The sequence below is a fragment of the Frankliniella occidentalis genome, unplaced genomic scaffold (assembly GCF_000697945.3).
Source record: "Frankliniella occidentalis isolate FOCC.00 unplaced genomic scaffold, Focc_3.1 Scaffold53, whole genome shotgun sequence".
Taxonomy (NCBI): Eukaryota; Metazoa; Arthropoda; class Insecta; order Thysanoptera; family Thripidae; genus Frankliniella; species Frankliniella occidentalis.
This window is the reverse complement of record NW_026267183.1, coordinates 1,610,085-1,617,097: the sequence shown is the minus strand read 5'-3', so window position 1 is coordinate 1,617,097 and position 7,013 is coordinate 1,610,085.

Below are 7,013 nucleotides of genomic sequence, written 5' to 3'. Positions count from 1 at the left end.
TTTTTGAATTTTTTTAAAAAAACTAAAATTTCCTCCGGAAAGTTGTCGTATTAAAAAGTACTTAAGTAGGACATCTTTGATTGTTTGCTGTGCTCATCATCAAGGGGCGGAATAACCGTGAATAAACGTACACGCGTGTATCTCCCCTTCGCATGTTTTTTGCAGAGCAGTGTCCCGTCGTGTCTCCCTCCTCGGCGTGACGCACGTCGAGTCGTAGTCGTGCCGCTGCTTATAGCCTTACACACGCGCCGAATCGAACGGTGCTGCTCGCGGTGACCGCCTGTGACAGTTCACGGAAACCCTCCGGGAGGGGCGTGGCGTGGCATCGCGTGGCGCGGCATGACATGCTGCTAGGATGGGGGCGGAATGGAGCGGCGGGGGCTGGTGTCTACCCCTCCTCGCCTCGCGGGAACGCCTGTGGATCAGCGTGGTGGATCACGCGTTAGCGAGGGGGATGCTGCTATGGCTCCGTAAGCCCCGAGGACCATACGCCGGCGCACCCCGCCCAGAGCAGCGTTGTTATTGGACAGGCTAGCAGCGTCATCCCACGTCATGTACTTTCAGTTCATAACATGGAATTCAAAATTTTAAATTAAATTTGCTCAGAGCGCACATGGCCAGAGCCAGGTGGCTGATTTGCCCCACACCGAGAAACGGTTCCGTTGATTTTATGTTCTGATGTTACTGGAATTTTTCTGTTGATTCAAATGATTTTACAATGGTTGAAGGGAAAAATGACCATAGGGTAAAGAATCATTCTTTAAAACAAGGAAAGCTCCTTCAAATTACCAAAAAATGTATCATGTTATATATAACATGAACGGGAATTTCCGCGGAATAAGGGAATTACCATTAGTTCAATAGAACCATTTTATGGTTGCAGCTATTGTCTTGTAAAACTTTTCTGAAATTTAGCAATCTACAAACAATCATTTTAAAATTTACGCTGATAAACCAAGTGTGCAACCGCTGAACAAGTCTGGAGTTGAAGCACTTGCATTCGGAGTGCACTTTTTAAGTGTTAACCGGCTACGTGGTTTCAACAGTGCACGACTTTGATTTTGTGCTCCAAATTTATAGTTGGGGGGCTGCCTACACTACTGCGACTTTCTCGACCTCGATATCGATGACGTGGCGTGGCGGGAGCGTGACCGCCTGGCCGGCGCCACTTCACTACCTAAAAGTAATGAGAAAAGCGGAAAAGGGCTTTCCCGATCCCGGCGGGAAGTTGGCCCAGGCGGGCTCGGGGGGCCAAGGGGACTTGTCCGATCTCATTAGGACATACGCCTGTGGTGCGGATCGGACCGGAGAAAGGAGAGCAAAGGGGAGAGACGGAGAAAGAGAGAGGGAGGGGGTGCAGGAGAAAGTGGGTTGTGCTCTGATTGGTTCGAGATTTTGTATTTGTGTGTGTGTCGGTGTGCGAGGTCGGTGTGTGTGTGAATGAGGGATGAGGAGTTAGGAGGGAGGGGTCCATAGTGCCCGGGAAGGAATAACACGAAAAAGACACCGTCACTTATCAGACTATGGCCAGACGAGCCGAAACGTGACCGTCACGGGACGTGGCAAGGCGCGCCGATGATGCGCAGTCGTGTTTGCCGACCTCTTTCGCTTCGCAGGTCAAACAACGGAGAGCCCGGGCCCCGCGGCCGGGAAGGGAGGGAGAGTGTGCGGGCTCTTATTGGCCGTGAGGACACACACAGTATAGCGGCGTATGTTATGGGAGCAGGTCCGCGACCCCGCGCCAGCTCCAGCCGCTCTACTTCTAGTACTACAAGTACACGATATAGGAAAAAAGATATTCGTTTTATGGAGACAACGAAGAAGTTCATTTCGAGATAGCTAATCATGTAACCTCTGGCAGGCAAAATTTAGCTATGCGAGGTAATTATTTGCTGCCTTGGCGAAAAAATTAGCCACAATAGGAGCTAATCATTTGGAATATCAGTTTCGGAAGTTTCGAGTACCCGAGCAAACAGATTAGCATCTCTCGTATCTTATTTTTCGCCACGTCAGCTTATAATTGACTGGCATGTCTAGTTTTTCGCCTGCCAAGAGGTCAATAATGTGACTGAATCAGCCAATCTGTTGCTCCAAAAGGAATTGTCTTCTTTGCGATGTACCCCGCCTCACAAACACACACCCCTGCGGCGCGTCCCTTCCCTTTGGGGGTTGAAGACGTCTACAGCAATTTTCATGAAATCATGGGTCGTTGGGGCCTAACTGCCCGGTTGCCCCCCTTGCCCAACAACCCCGCGCACCTCTTGCCGTGCGCCGCCGCTTCCCGGGCCGGGAGCGCAGCAGACCAACTTTATAATTAATCGAACCACCCGGAAGTTTATTAGCGACCCGGGCAAGGAGGTCAGTCCTCCGGAGGGTCAGGGGCGCAAAGCGTGGCGGGCGTTAGTGCAGGACGCGTGCCATAGCGGGCAGTCGCCCCGCGTCCGCCGAGAAACAGATGTGGACAGATTAAGTCAGCCATAACCATAAATGCGTTGGTCAAAATTAAAGAAAAAAATGATGTTCATTATGAGACGAGTTTTGTGAAGGATAATTAGTTTTCGTGACGGGCGCGCGCGCTGTAGACCTTATTTCATGAAAAACGCAGACATCATGCACAGCTGCTGACACTCACATTAGTGGAGAGCTGCATTTCTCTCTTTCTCTCTCGCCCCGACAACCTCGTCTCTCTCTTTCCCCGAAGCGCGGATCCGATGCGGTTTCAAAACTTTTCATTCCCTGTTTACTCATTTATTCAATGCAGGGCGCCTGCTGCTGCTGCTGCTGCTCCCGGTCGCTGCTGTCGAGAGAAACTTATTCCGGCACGTAGCGGAAGAGGAAGAGAAAGAGAGGGAGAGAAAGCAACTTTTATCAATAAGCCCGCAATGGATGTCGCCGCCATGTCGGAGTGGTTTGGAGGAGAGAGATAGGAGAGGAGGAGAGAGAGAGAGAGAGAGAGAGAGAGAGAGAGAGAGAGAGAGAGAGAGAGAGAGAGAAAGAGAGAGGTTTGCGAGGGGGTTGGAGGGGAGGGGGGGCGACCATTAGCAGCGACGGCTTGCCAGACCGGCGTCGACGAACCTCGAGAGCGAGAGAGATGGGAGACCTTCGGGGTGAGGGGGGCCGCGACGTGCCCGGCGTGCCCCTGTCACCTGTCTTTTCCTCTTCCTCGTCGCATTCTTTCCACCGTACTTCCGGTTTTGGAACGCGCCGCGCTCTTGCCCTCTTTCCCTCTCTCCCTCCCTCTCTCCCTCTCTCACCTTCTATACGACCGTCGCGGACGCCTCACGAGCACGTTTTTTTTTTTTTTGGCAAACCGAAACGGCATTCCGGACATACGCGGCATCCCTCGGTGAAAAGGCCTCGACGCCATTCGGTGCTGGGAAAAAAAGCCTCATAATTTCTCTGCACCCTGCATGACAGCAGGATGACACATTTAATTGTCATGCCATTGGGACGTTACGTTTGGTGTGAAATGTTAAAAATATGAATGATCTGCTAAAGACGAGTGTACACCGGGAGAAGTAAGGTGGAAACGTATATTTTTCCTTGAAGTGGTTTTGATAAAAATACAAAATAATAATAAACCATTTACTGCTGGAGCCACGTACTTTTCTCCGACAGGCAAAACACGTATTATGAGCAGGTGAAAAGAAATAAACGAAATATCCGGAGACAGGGTGGAAGGGGGAGAGGGTGCGTCTCAAAAGCGCGCAGAGCCGCACCCGAGCGTCGCGCGTCGCGCGACAGCACCAGATGATCGCGCCCGGCTCATTCCTATTCCGGCTCGCGAACCGAACCGCCCCCCTTTCCGCCCCCTTTCCGCCCCCTCCCCTACCCCCTCCGGCATTCGCCACCCCTACCTCTCTCTCGCCCTCTCTCGCTGCTCTCTCTCGCTCTCTCTCGCTCTCTCTCTCTGCTCTCTCTCTCTCTCTCTCTCTGCTCTCTCTCTGCTCTCTCTCTCTCTCTCACTCTGCTCTCTCTCTCTTTCTCTCACTCTCTGCTCTCTCTCTCTCTCACTCTCTGCTCTCTCTCTCTCTGCTCTCTCTCTCTCTCTCTCTGCTCTCTCTCGCTCTCTCTCTCTCTGCTCTCTCTCGCTCTCTCTCGCTCTCTCTCGCTCTCTCTCGCTCTCTCTCTCTCTCTCTCTCTCTCTCTCTCTCTCTCTCTGTACCCCTTTCTGTTCCCCCATTACTCTCTGCTCCGTTGCCCCCTGCGGCGATATCCGGTTACCACCGTGGCGGGCCGTGGGCGGCGTGTTCGACTTGAGGCAGATAAAGACCCCCTCTCACCCCGGCGTGGCCACGCGCCGCGGCAGCAGCTGCACCGGAGTCACGTTGTGCCGGAGGGAAAATACTGCCCCTCTTCCGCCGATTGTCTCTCTCTCTCTCGCTCGCTCTCGCTCGCTCTCTAGCTAGCAGGTTAATGAGCAAAAGAGTAAGAGGGAGAGAGAGGCTGATAAGGGGTTGCGTCGCGCGGAGAGTGTTGGAGGAAGAAGCAAAAGAAAAAGGGGACAAAAGGGGGAGGTAAAGAAAGCGTAAATAATTAAATGGAATCCTGCAGGAGTCACCCACGCGCCCATTGCTCGCCCGTGGCGGCCCATTGTGTTGGCCGCTTGCTCCGGCTCGATACGCCCCGCCGGCTATCGGACTTTAATTCACTATAGTGTCAAAGGGCGGTAGTGCATTGTATGGGGCCAGCGCCGCGCGCTCCCGCTTGTTCGAGAGAGAGAGAGAGAGAGAAGCAAGAAGAGAGACAGAGAGAGGGAAAGAGAGAAGGGGTGGGGGAAATTGCTCTACGCTATATTGTGCAACAAACGTGGACCTGCGTGGACATTTGCTTCGTCCCCTCCACCCAACTCCAACAACGCCATAACCCTGGTTTTGCACTTCAGTGATTTTCCATTTACTTATGCGAGATCTGTCCCAACTCTTTTCCATCTCCTTGTTCTCTCTTCCTCCTCGGATTTACCTTTTTCAATAGTAATGATAATAATGCAATTACAGGGGGAAAGGTTATCGTGGGGATGAGAAGTCCCCGAGATTGATTCAGGGAGCACAAAAGCAGGGGCCCGCGGGTGGGGGAGGTCTCACGAGAAAGGTAAAGAGACAGAGAAAGAGAGGGAGTTGGAAGGGGGCGGAGGGCAGAAGGTGGTTTGTCGGAGTAATGCGGAAGAAATGCGGTTGATCAAACTTTCGATTACTTTGGAAATCGAAGAGCGCCCGCCGCGCCGCCTCTCCGACGAAAAGGGCTTATCTTTCTGCCGCGGCCTCCGGCCGCCCCCCGCTGAGGCCCTCCGCGCCCCCTCGGCCTGGTGGTGCCATCCTCTGTGTTCAATCCACTCGCTGAGCGCCATGTCCCTTCTGTGTGTTCTCTTTCTCTTTCTCTCTCTCTCGCTCTTGCTGTCTCTTTGCTCTCTTTTCTCTTCGTCATCTCCATGGACGCGTTGGGTTGGGTTGCTGAGGAAGGGTAGGAAAAAAAAAATGAGGGAAGGAAACAGCAGGTGTTGGAGAAACGTTTGAGGTGCGGGGGCGGCGTGGGGGTGTATTGGATATGTGTGAGAGAGAGAGAGAGAGAGAGAGAGAGAGAGAGAGAGAGAGAGAGAGAGAGAGAGACGCTAAAGGAAGGGCGCGTGGGGATTGAGAGAGAGAGAGACGCTAAAGGAAGGGCGCGTGGGGATTGAGAGAGATGGAATCAGTCAGGCCTGTGGCAAAAGAGAAAGAGAGAGATGAGTTCTGGGTGCAGTCAGCATCGTGATGAGGGTGAGATGGACGTGAAAGAGGGAAGGGGAGGGGGGAGGGACTGATTCACTCTGCTGAGCTTGGCGTTTTGATTCGCTGCTGGATTCGGGCCTGCTGGGCATGCCCGGGACGGTACGGCCGCGTGGGGCGTGGGCCTGGACCGGGCAGTGTGAGGGAGTCGTATTTAATTCTCACGCCAGGCGTTTCTGAAAATAATGTGAATTTGATGCGTGATGAGTGGCGGGCTTCCATCTGTTTGGACGTGGCGAAAGGCGGACCGGACAAGGCGGGGGTGGGAGCAGAAAGGGGGATGTTGCTGGGGGGTGGGAAAGTGGGGGGGGGTGGATCTCTCTCGCCAAATCAGAGGAGAAGCGGTGGTGTGGTGATGGTGCCCGGCGGCCTTGTATATTCCCGAAACTGCAAATGAGAGGCTGGGGGGAATGGGAAAGTTCCGTATTCTCTGTTGACTTTAGCTGCGTCCGAACTAATTGCACGACTTGCACCCCCCTCCTCCCGGTCTCGCAGTGCCCATCCGTTTACCTTTCTCTGACGTACGTTCCGTCCCCTTGATCTTTGTCTCTCTCTCCCTCTCCTCTTCATCTTCACTGAGGCTGGTTTTGCGATACTTTTAACCAAAAATTTGTGATCAACTATGTTTTGTGACTAACTTAGTTGCAAAAGAAGTAGAGAGGAAAATCGTTGCAAAAATAATGCGATATTTTTTTACTGCTCAAATGTTTGCATACTATGACATTTTATCACAAACTTTTGCAAAAGAAGGTAATCGCATTATTTTTGAAAAATATTCTTCCTATACCTTTTACCCCTATTCAGTTGGCGTTAAAAAGTTATGTTCTTTAGAATCGGCATCGCAAAACACCAATCATCCCAAAAATTTAGTGAATAAAGTATTGCAACACGGATTTCAGTACATCCTTTAGGGATTTCTTTAATTCTTTGCTCTACGACAAATGTACATGAGTATTTCTTTCTGTTTCTCTATCATATTTCTTGTTGCTGGGTGTGGGTGTGGGTGGGTAACTAGACGGAAATGTAAGCAAGCAAATAAACGCGTGCAAGCAACACCCGTCATCATCAACCCTTTCTTCTCATCGTGACTGTCCAGAGAGAGGGGTTTACACATAACCGCGAGGGACCTGAGGCGAGCCCCGAGCTGCTCTGCACTGTTAAATTCCTACAAAGCATTTGCTTTGCAGAGCTGCGAAGTATTTTGCTCCTTTGTAACTACGAAGCATTTACTTTGCAATTACAAAGTGATGC